The following is a 12,336-nucleotide window of genomic DNA, read 5'->3' on the forward strand; positions in this document are numbered from 1 at the left end:
TGCATAAGTTATTGGGGTTTTTTTGTAATTATTTTATTTTTCATGATGAAACATGTGAAATTACATACTACAGTATTAGATACACATTATAAAAAAGAACTACGTAACACTTGTAGGATCGATCAACTCATAAAGATATAATAAGATATAAATATAAATATAAATATTACAATTGATTTTGTTAATTAATTAAATAAAAGCTGCTTCTAACAAAAACCATTTCTGATCCATTTTTACTTTTTGTACATGTTGTACAGGGGTTAAGAAACATAGAGAGTATTTTTCTATATTAATCCAATATTTTAAATATTCTATCCCACCATATTTTGTGGGGGATATGTTCTTACATCTACATTTTTGTATATGTAATATTTGAATAACAACAAAATTTTATTAACGGTTTTACTGTTGACAAAATCCTCAGACACACCTAAAATGACTTCTTTTGCACTGAAAGGCAGGAGAATGCCATAATTTTTAATCCAATCTATAACGGATAGCCAGAAGTTTTGTGTTACATTACATTCCCAAAAAATGTGAAAAATATTTTCTTTAATTTCTGAACAAAATGTACATAGTTCAGTTTCTTTTAATTTACATTTCAATAACAAGAGTGCACACGCTGAAATGTCTCGCCTTCTTTACTAATCATTGATATTATGTTGATAGTCCTAAATATAAAGCTTTATTACAACTGTCACATAAACTTAACATTAACCAAGTAAACTAAACATTGACCAATGAACCATGAAAATGAGGTCAAGGTCAGATGAACCATGCTAGGCAGGCATGTACAGCTAACAATTCTTCCATACAACAAATAGAGTTGACCTATTGCTTATAGTTTAAGAAAAACAGACCAAAACACAAAAACTTAACACTGAGCAATGAACCTTGAAAATGAGGTCAAGGTCAAATAAAACCTGCGTGACTGCCAAATAGATCATAAAATATTTCCATACACCAAATATAGTTGAACTATTGCATATAGTATAAGAAAAACAGACCAAAACACAAAAACTTAACTATAACCACTGAACCATGAAAATGAGGTCAAGGTCAGATGACACCTGCCAGTTGGACATGTACACCTTACAGTCCTTCCATACACCAAATATACTAGACCTACTGCTTATAGTATCTGAGATATGGACTTGACCACCAAAACTTAACCTTGTTCATTGATCCATGAAATGAGGTCGAGGTCAAGTGAAAACTGTCTGACGGGCATGAGGACCTTGCAAGGTACGCACATACCAAATATAGTTGAACTATTGCACATAGTATTAGAAAAAAAGACCAAAACTCAAAAACTTAACTTTGACCACTGAACCATGAAAATAAGGTCAAGGTCAGATGACACCTGCCAGCTAGACATGTACACCTTACAATCATTCCATACACCAAATATAGTAGACCTATGGCATACAGTATAAGAAAAACAGACCAAAACACAAAAACTTAACTATAACCACTGAACCATGAAAATGAGGTCAAGGTCAGATGACACCTGCCAGTTGGACATGTACACCTTACAGTCCTTCCATACACCGAATATACTAGACCTATTGCTTATAGTATCTGAGATATGGACTTGACCACCAAAACTTAACCTTGTTCACTGATCCATGAAATGAGGTCGAGGTCAAGTGAAAACTGTCTGACAGGCATGAGGACCTTGCAAGGTACGCACATACCAAATATAGTTATCTTATTACTTATAATAAGAGAGAATCTAACATTACAAAAAATCTGAACTTTTTTTTCAAGTAGTCACTGAACCATGAAAATGAGGTCAAGGACATTGGACATGTGACTGACGGAAACTTCGTAACATGAGGCATCCATATACAAAGTATGAAGCATCCAGACCTTCCACCTTCTAAAATATAAAGCTTTTAAGAAGTTAGCTAAAGCCGCCGCCGCCGCCGCCGTAGCCGCCGGATCGCTATCCCTATGTCGAGCTTTCTGCGACAAAAGTCGCAGGCTCGACAAAAAAACATCAGGAGATTTAAAACTTTCTTTGATGACTTTTAATAAATTTAAACATTACTTACCTATATGTATTGTTTATTTAAAACAAGAGTGGACACACTGAAATGTCTCGCCTGTTTTAGTGTTCATAATTGAATTTATGTTGAAAGTAAAAAAAATAAGTTTATATAAGCTTTACATTAAATTAACATTTTAATGATGAATGAACATGATTTAAGACAGTAATATGGTCTTCTGCAAATCTATTGTTAGTAAATAGGACCTCGAACTAAGACATAGCGACTTGAAAAACAATAGCCAGGGATCTTCCTCTTCTTTCTGTTAATTTATGTAGCCACATATCCAAGATAAGTTGCAATCCCATTGAATACATCCTGAAACCTATGTTCAAATTTTAGTCTTTTTTAGTTACCTTGACCTTAGGCTTAAATATAGGTCTGTAATGCTTTTACATTCATGTTGAGTAACATGTTTTTAGAAATCAAAGCACGAAAGCGCTGTAAAGGCAGTTAATTACAGGTTGTGTGTATTTTAAGTCCAGTTATATCATTATCTTGCATAGTACAGTGTACTTATCAGAGGTGGCTTTCAGTATTTAAGATTTAGAGTTCTCTAATGATATTGAATAAGTTTTATGAATGTCATATTCTGAGCACTATATGAAGGCGATTGTTCTCACTTGTTTATGAACTAGTCTATTATGTCCAGTTTGTACCTTTTTTATCTATGTTTATAGTCAAATTAGTTATCAAAGGTACCAGGATTATAATTTAATACGCCAGACATGTGTTTCGTCTACATAAGACTCATCAGTGACGTTCAGATCAAAATAGTAACAAAGCCAAACAAGTACAAAGTTGAAGAGCATTGAGGACCCAAAATTCCAAAAAGTTGTGCCAAATACGGCTAAGGTAATCTATTCCTTGGATAAGAAAATCCTTAGTTTTTTCATTGGCAATCATAACACATCTCCTTATTTATATAATGATCTCACTGGGAAAGCCATTTGGTTAATGCGCCTGCTTATTATCTAGAACGCGGGAATACATCTAAAAATATGGACTATGGTTAAAAGATAAACAGTAATCTCTAAATATAGATGTTTGACAAAGAATTAGATGTTTGACAGGGAATTAGATGTCCGTCTTTAACTTTAGCTGTTTGCTGTATTTTTGGACGTTTACCGTAATCCCTCTCATACTCTTAGATAATGATGTCCCTTTAAACTCGCGTGAACGATAACGTGTGTATTAATTAACGTTAGCTACAGTATTGAAATGTTCCAGTTAAATTAATGCACATGATTTATCTAGTTTGACGGGAATTACCTGTTCGTCCGACAAAACTGATGTGTATTGAGTTGTCAATAATAGAACCAGTGATGCGTGAGCGACGGTTATAAAAACATTGTTGTAAGGAGATGAATACATAAACAATGTTTACAGAATCTGTTAAAACTAACCATCTTATTTCCCTTCGATTAAACGATGTTTTTTGAAAATATAGTTACCTGTAAATTAAGACAGAAACAGATAATATAGATCTATGAGTTAGATGGTTATAAATATTTTTTATGGAAGCTTTTATCAGTGTTGCAGGTTTCGACTTAAAGGGGAAAGATGAATACACGTGGTAACTTTGTAATACACAACTACAAATTTATGAATGGAAGTGATCAAATTAAAGGTTCAAATTGACAAATGTGTTTAACTGAGTTTTATTTCTATTTTTTGTCACTTGTCAATAGCCTATATTCATTCTACAACAAAGGATGCCGTTATAATCGATAAGTATGTTTCAGCTGGGAACAGTATCATGTTCCTGGTTCGAGGCAGAGACATATATACACATATATATATGTGTATATATGTCTCTGTTCGAGGTTATAAATATTAGGGACTAATAAAATGTTTTTGATTACAGGTACATGTATATTGTTTGGTATGAACACACTTAACAGGCACGTGATATTTATTATTGTTATAATATGATGACCCTAGTAGAATTTATAAAATGCCTTTCTGGTAATATTACGATCTAATTTTAAATTGTCTAGTTTTTTTTAATTTCAAGTCAGAGTCAAATAGATGTATGCTATTTTTTGTTGTATATAAGTAATTTAATCACATGCCTGTCAATTTGAAAAGTATAAGAATGTTACGAACATCAGAGTTTTACTGGGACAACCTTTTAATTGTTTTACTTGAGATAATTGTTTCGTAAGAAGTTTATGATTAACATATTTTTACAAACCCTTTTCGTATATTTTGTTTATGAAAATATATACCTTGTCATATATCAATAAAAAAAAACAGACCTGTCTTGGAAAGTTGTCTGACTGACACACATACCACATATTCTATACCCCAGTCAAACTTGGAAACGAATAATTAGATATAGGAAGATGTGGTATGAGTGCCATTTCAGGGGCGAATCCAGAACCTCGAAGTCGGGGGGGGGGGGGGGGGGGGCACCATGAAACCAAAATTAAAGATTTGTTTAGATATGTATATATGCGAGTGTGGGTGGTGGTGGTGTCATGTATTGGGGATGATGGTGGTCGTGGAAAGGGGGGGGGGTCAGGTCTTCATTTCTATATCTTTTCATTATTTTTGGATCCATTTCTTTCTACTCTTTTATTTGCTGCCAATTGTCCTCTATTCTTTATAGTTCATCACACCTTTAATCTGTTTTCTATGTTTTTGGGCACATTTTTTTTCTAGTCTTTTCTTTTTGACCATTATTTTTCTAATCTGTAAACTCCATGCATACCCTCATTCACGGTAAACCATTCATACCCTCATTCATGGTAACCTATTCATACCCTCATACATGGTAATTAAAACAAGAAAAAAATGTGTATACACATATTACTGTACTATAATAGAAAAAGAATGGATATTGGGTATCCATTCACGACACAAAATCAGTACATGCACAGCAAAAAAAACACACAATAAGCAAAGGAACAGCGCTTTTATTGCTGTTCTTCATCTCAAATATGAGTATAGGTTTTCTAAAAGTACAATATCATTTTATTAATGATATATATATAAGGCACAGACCATTCATGTTTTGTGGAGGGGGACTTAAGGTTTTTTTAAAGACAAATCATTGGTTTCCATAAAAAAAATAAAGGGAAAAAACACGACATTCAGTTTAAAAAAATGCTGTATGCATTGAAAAAAAAATCGTTTGTTGTTTAATAAAGTCCGAAAAAGACTGTTCTGAGAAAGACACATTCCCCAGAAACCGTATACAATGTGAGTGTTTGGTAATAAAGACGTATCTCATATCGATACTAACATTCCTGACACTAAACATCTATTTTTACATATTCTTTTCAGACCGATTTTATTTGGTAATTTCTTTCCTGATCAGAAAATTTCTCTTGTTAATCGATCTTGATCCTGTAATATTGTATTAGAAATCAATAAATATATTCGTATTAATTCCAATAAGCATGTAGATGTACATGTAGTTTACATAAATGCTTTTGGATATAGACATTACACAAAGGTGTCAATATTTACACACCCATCGATAAGATGTCATAAATCACGCATGTTGAAGCTTGGGTTAATTAACGACCAGTTTAGGAAGTCAGATCAAGCTGTGTCTTGATTTTAGATCTAGATATCTAGATAAGCAGACACAGTAGCAATAAAACTATGTTAGAAAATTTTTGGTGACCCCGACTGGGGGGGCACGTGCCCCTGTGCCCCCCCCCCCCCGATAAATCCGCCACTGCAATGAGACAACTCTCCATCCAAGTAACAATTTATAAAAGTAAACCATTATAGGTCAAGGTAAGGCCTTCAACACGGAGCCTTGGCTCACACCGAACAGCATGCTATAAAGGGCCCCAAAAATTACTAGTGTAAAACCATTCAAACGGGAAAACCAACGGTCTATAAATCTATATAAAAATACTATGTTCCAGAGTCAGCTCAGTAATGTGTACGTTGACCAATACTCGGCCCCGTCCCCTTCAGAGTCTGTAGCCCCATATTTCTTAGTAACTTAAGATAATCCTTTTTTATGAAATGGTGTGTTTAACATAGGCGGGTCCAGGAGACAAACCTTGGTAAGCCGGACCCTGAAAACAACGGATTCCTGTCTATTCCGGTCCCAATATTTTCCTTTCATAACCTTTGCAAAAATACCCTCTATAAACCGGACCCTGTGTATTCCGAATTTCGATTTCATTAGGAAGTCCCATTACACATAAATGAATTATTAAATGCCAGTCAAAATCGGTTAAATTTATTTAACTGTACATCATGATCGGGTATTGATCGCCGTCAATCAACACAAATTTGTTTACACAAGAGGGTCCTTACGAGTATTAAACCGTGACCTTATTGTAGTGAACTGTATTTATAAACAATATTAAGTGGTCATTAAAATCAGTTAGTTCAAACAAGAATGCAGAAACTTTATGTACGCCTAAAAGAGAAAATAAGATTTTGATAACATTCTTAATAGCCTTCGCCGAAAAGGTCTCGCAAAGAACTTACATTAAAACAAAAGTACAATCTTATTACGGAATATGATAAAAACACCTAAGCCAACGCAAAAAGATCTTGCATTACAGTTTGGGATTGGCAAAAAAACTGTTTCATACATTTAAAAGAGAAGTGGTGAATATAAAACAATTTACGAGGACAACACAACATCTGCAAGAGAACTAACTGTACAGTGCATGATAACCTATAAAATGAACTGACAATCGCCATGGTTTATATATTTAATTAATTTTACCGGCATATAGCATTATTACAATGAAAAAAATAATTATCTATTTTTTTAAATCTAATATATCAAACTATTATATTCTTTTAAACTTTAATGTCGAAACACTATTCCACCATTTATTAGATTGCACTTTCATATATAATAGCTAAATGTCTTAAATGTTAACATTCCTGGTTGAGAATAGACAAATATTCGCCAAAAAAAAATTATATTACTTATCTTCAATAACGAATTCTAAAATGTATTAAATAATTCTTTTATAGTAGATTTGACTTTTAAAGTAAATTTTAATAGCGAAATTATGCACGTCATTTATATATTTGCATGCCAGTAATCAATTTGATCTTGAACTTGACTTAGCTCACAATAGAGAGCTGAAATCAATTTTGTCAACTGCACGAGATTTTCATACGGCGGCAAATAGCATGTAACTAACACAAGTGATAAAACTGACCGACTGTGGAAAGTCAATTCAGGGTTAAATTTGATGTGTAATGATTGACATTGTTGTGCGTTAGCGTTGAGGCTCTTGAGGAAAGTTGATTACGATTGATTAAAGGGAAACTGCGCAAAAAAATGAAAAATTGATATTATGTTGATTATGTATAAAAAACCACAAATTCATAAATATTAAAGTTTAATTCTGCTAGATAAGAGATCACCATCGATTTTAAATTTAGAGTATCACTTCTCCGCGTGCCGCCATTTTGACATCATCCCTGAATAGAAACCACGATATATCTATAAACCACAAAGGACCAAAACAAGCAGTAACCTAACTAAATCTAAATTAGTGCTGTTTTTTTTTTAAATCGCATTTAAGTTTGGGTGGGAACGTGTTTTTTTTTTCTTTTTGTTGTTTTTTTTTTTATGGAGAGGATCAAAAGGGTTGGTGTTAACTATTTAAAATGTATAGGACAATTGGATAAAAAATTTCAAATGGTCACAAATTGTTTAAACAATTAAAAGCGTCATCAGTTACTATTTTTAGACTACAATGGGATGAGATGGGTTTTTTTTTTCGGGAAGGGACGTTAGATTACTTTCTGCTTGATATGTTCCATTTTCAGTTTGATGATCTTTGTTCTTTCCAGCATATATACTAGTACTTATAACGGGCACATCCGGGTAAGCTGGGACCTGAGGAACTCCTGTGGACATATTTTTGAAGGGTGTTCTAAGAGCACATTATAAGACATTTCAAGCATTATACAGGTTCTTAGGGTACACTTTTTAAAGGAAGGGAATTCAATTGCTGTTCGTTTGGCTAACATTTTTTTGTTTGTTTGTTTTATTTAATTCTGTTTTGCCCAGTAGTCTATTCTATAAACACAATCCAGACCCTCACACTTGCATTGTTTGTCTTTTTTTTTATTATTGTTGGAATAAAACAACACATATTGATAGTTGTCAACAACAATTAAACAACTTATTTAGTTGTATACCGATGGTATTTGATTTCTGAATGATTAAAGGGTCTCACTGTTTTTAATTGTTTTGTTAAGTGGCAAATATTTCATGCATATTTATAGCGATAATGATATCAGGAGAAACACTTGGTTTAAACAGTTTAATTGCTGAAAACTGGAAAAGACCATGCATTGAAGTTAAGTGTACATATGTTTCTCGGTTTATTGCCTACTATAGATAGGATATTATTCTTTCATTGAAACGAGCATGACCTGTATGTACATCACCATTAGCTATCAATTTGTTGGCAGATTAGTTAGAGTAGGCCTTTGTCAAGGTATCTTATAATTGTGTTTGTTTGGTAAATACAAAATGCATGCGTCTAGAGGATAGTTTTTAAAGATAATTTTAAAACTTTAGCATTATATCACCAACGTGCCTTAACACTGGTAAAGGCTATTTAAATTAAGAATAAAAATCAATAAATGACCAGCTTAATCTAATAACATGATTCAATCTATGTTCTTTACATGGACTTTTTATGTCTTAAGCTGAAGTTCATGCAGTGGCATTCCATGCATATTCGATTGATCTGTGAATTTTTGGACTTTAACTGCTTAGGGCATGTTGCTGATATACCTGCATACATGTAGCTTAGGTATTAATATAATTTACAAGAGTAAACGTCGATATACTTTCTTCATCAAGCTATGTGTACTTAAAGGCTTACGATCACTCCCTTCCAAAAATGAAAAATAAACATGTTTATTATCAAAAGACAATGCTATGGCATTTCTTTACCAAATTTCTTCAAAATCAGGTGAAAATAGGCCACTGTCTGGTTTACATTGTACAAGCTTTCTGATCGAATATTTTTTATGCTGAAAAAAAGTTTAAAATTTAGAAGAAAAGGCCGTTTCTCACCAGTTACCAGTAACATTTTCTTCTGGTTTTGTTGACATCTGTTGTTTCTCGATAATTTCACGGTAGAGATAATAATTTTGCTTGGTAGAATTGCTGGAAATACGCATTGATAGTTTTGTTTATTATCGTTACAGGAGAATAATTCACTTTAAGTGAGTAAACTCGCATTTTCGAGTATCGACATTACGTTGCACACTCGCTTTTGCGAGTGCGACACGATAAATATCGCAAACTTGCGTAACTCTTGCAGACCTGCTAAAAAAGCAGTTTCCGTGTCAATACAATTATGTTAGAAACATTGTTGGTGATCCCGACTGGGGTCACGTTGCTCCCAGTAAATCCGCTTCTTTGTTTTCCCAGCTGTTTTCGTTATATAACAGTATGCTCTCTCGTTATATGTAGACTAGCCTCAGGGACATTATATGTGAACCTTTCTAGAAAAAAGCCTGCACAGGTAATACCTCGGATGTACTCTAATAAACATGTCATCGCTGTCCCACAGGTGTCCTTGTGCAAAGAAATTTCAAGGTATTGGTGTATGCTCAAATGGTTAACTTAGATAATCAGTGAGAGATAATTAAAGATCCGATTATTTTCAACCACCTACTTATTGAGCGTTTTTAAAATATTTTAATACTGAATTCAAACAAATAAAAAATATAACCTTTCTATATTTTCTATAATTTAAAAAAATGAAGTTGTGAACGTAACGTAATTGCAATGAATTATTCGTTTATGCAAATTTAATTTCTTTGACCATTATACGAGTTTATACGTTTATGTAGTTTACTGAATATCGACTCTGAATAAAACTTTGAATCTTGAAACGAGGGTCTGGATTGGAAAGGGGGGGGGGGGGGGGGGGGGAGAGATCTTAATCCGGTATTTTTAGGTTTTGTTTTTAAAGTCATTTATCTCTATTATAATATATTTTGCCCATTATTCTCTATTCTTTGTGGTCTATTTTTGTGAAGTCTACTTTTTTTCGCCCTTCTATTCTGCACTTTTTCCATTCTTTATTCTGTAAACCCCATTCAGACCCTCATACACGTAATGAAAAATCTAGTACGTAATTTCTGTTACTAACACTAGTTGACTTGGGTATAGAAAATTTCCATCCGTTGTCCATCCTTTATTCTGTTATAGCAGAGACATATAATACAATTGAATCATATGTCTCTGGTTAAGTGGTGTATTATTCAACCAGGTATATCGAAAATACAGGTGAACGGACTAATCCTGCGCTAAAATGGGCTCTAATGTATGCGCTAAAATGTCCCAATGTATTTTAAAAATTTCCTCCGCCCGTGTTTTCCCCGTCCGTAATATCTTTTACCCTTCCTTGCTGTGTTAGGCAGTTCGGCATCTAGGATTTTTACAAAATTCTAGATTTCCATTACCTTTGGATGATATTACATGTAGATATTAGTATTTACAGAAAAGGAAACTAGCCAAACTTAATAAATGCTGAATAGCAAGATGTCAAAATTACAGTAAAACAAAACGAATTAAAACGCATTTAAGTAAAATAATCAATATATAAATTGCAACTGTTCGTAATTATTAATTGATGTAATTCGTGAAAATAATTCTAAACAGTGTCACAAATGTGAAGGCATTAATACTACTACAAAGACGATGTCATTTTATTGCTACAACAAACCACCGATTTAAAAATATACGAAAGAAATAAAGATTAACTTGAAACAAAATATCAGACATTAATGTATACCTTTATTTTTGTTTTCTGTTAACAGTTCTCGTACCAATTCACGTTGAATTTTAAAATAATTAAGTTGAAAACATTATTTACAAATAAAAAAAAAGATGGAATACTCTCCTGTTCTTTTGGGCCTTCTGAATAGCATAAGTTATTTCCACGTCTGGAACATCTGCTCCTTCTAAAGTCAAAACATTCTTATTTCAAGAATGAAAAAAAAAAATCAAAAATGAATCGCTGACCCATTTCCACATTTTGACATTTCGGGAGAGTTTTCGTAAGTATTTTTTAATTTTCTTTGTTTCCTAACAGTCCCAGGATTTTGAAGGCGGAAAGTTAACCCTTTGCAATAAATAAATAAAAACCTTTAACCTACAACATTAGTTATAAGAAAGAAATATATATACAAAATATTTGCCACTGGACTTGTAACAACAAACTTCCAATCAGTCCAAAATGAGTAGAAATGTCAGTTAGTAAAATTGAGAATGGAAATGGGAAATGTGTCAAAGAGACATCAACCCGACCAAAGAGCAGACAACAGCCGAAGGCCACCAATGGGTCTTCGATGCAGCGAGAAACTTCCGCACCTGGCGGCGTGCTTCAGCTGGCCCCTTCACAAAAATGTATACTAGTTTATTGTTGTGGACGTCATTCTTAACTCCGAAATACTACACAAGAAATTGAAATTAAAAATCATACAACAGAGGCTCCTGAATTGGGAAAGGCGGGAAAATGCAGCGGGGTTAAACATGTTTTTTGAGATCTCAACCCTCCCCCTATACCTCTAGCCAAGGAAATTTGCTTCAGAACGAAATCCTACTTTTTAATTTTAACTTTTGATAAAATCGCACGAAGACAATAATCAGACAGTCCTATCTTTCTGAAATTAATGCATTAAAGCTCATTTTTAAAAATACAAATCAGTGATGCTTGCAATTTGAATTGCTTGGTCTTTCTTCTTCTTCTGTTAGTATTATCCTTCCATTTAGGAACACCAAGAATTTCTTGTATCAATAAACGTATATACACTATTTACAGGTTCTCCATATGTCCTCTCAGGGAAATATGTACATGTATACACGACCCAAGAGTCACACATACATTTCCAATTTTGCTCAATAATATTCTTTTAAAATCTAAAACCATTTTGCAACAATCAATGAAATAATAATAATTAAAGATTTAACCGCCGAAGCTTTGAAAGTGTTCAACTTTTACACACACACACTTCTGTTAACCCTGTTTACCCTTCGACTTTTGAATAGAATAATAGGTGTGCGTTGATCGATATTTACGACATGCAGTCATTCGTTTATAACCCTTTTATCTCCAACTTCTCCGGGTAATGATTGACAGGTATTGTAATCTATGTAACACATAAATCGGGGTACAATAAAGGTATCATGTTTTAAGTAATTAAAAACAATTCACTCTTTATTAGAAGACAAAATTAAAATTAAAACATGTTGAAACTACACAAGTAATTTAATTGACACAATATAAATTTGGTATAAATAAAGACGCGT

The 12,336-nt window shown here is 33.1% G+C and overlaps 1 protein-coding gene across 1 annotated transcript in view; it reads right to left on the reverse strand.

Moving 5' to 3' along the window:
- Positions 1 to 12,336, reverse strand: part of LOC127709219 (putative uncharacterized protein DDB_G0282133) — a 47,589-nt gene that overhangs the window by 24,327 nt on the left and 10,926 nt on the right. The gene's annotated exons all lie outside the window — the stretch shown is intronic.

The sequence above is a fragment of the Mytilus californianus genome, unplaced genomic scaffold (assembly GCF_021869535.1).
Source record: "Mytilus californianus isolate M0D057914Y unplaced genomic scaffold, xbMytCali1.0.p SCAF_7, whole genome shotgun sequence".
NCBI classification, from domain to species: Eukaryota; Metazoa; Mollusca; class Bivalvia; order Mytilida; family Mytilidae; genus Mytilus; species Mytilus californianus.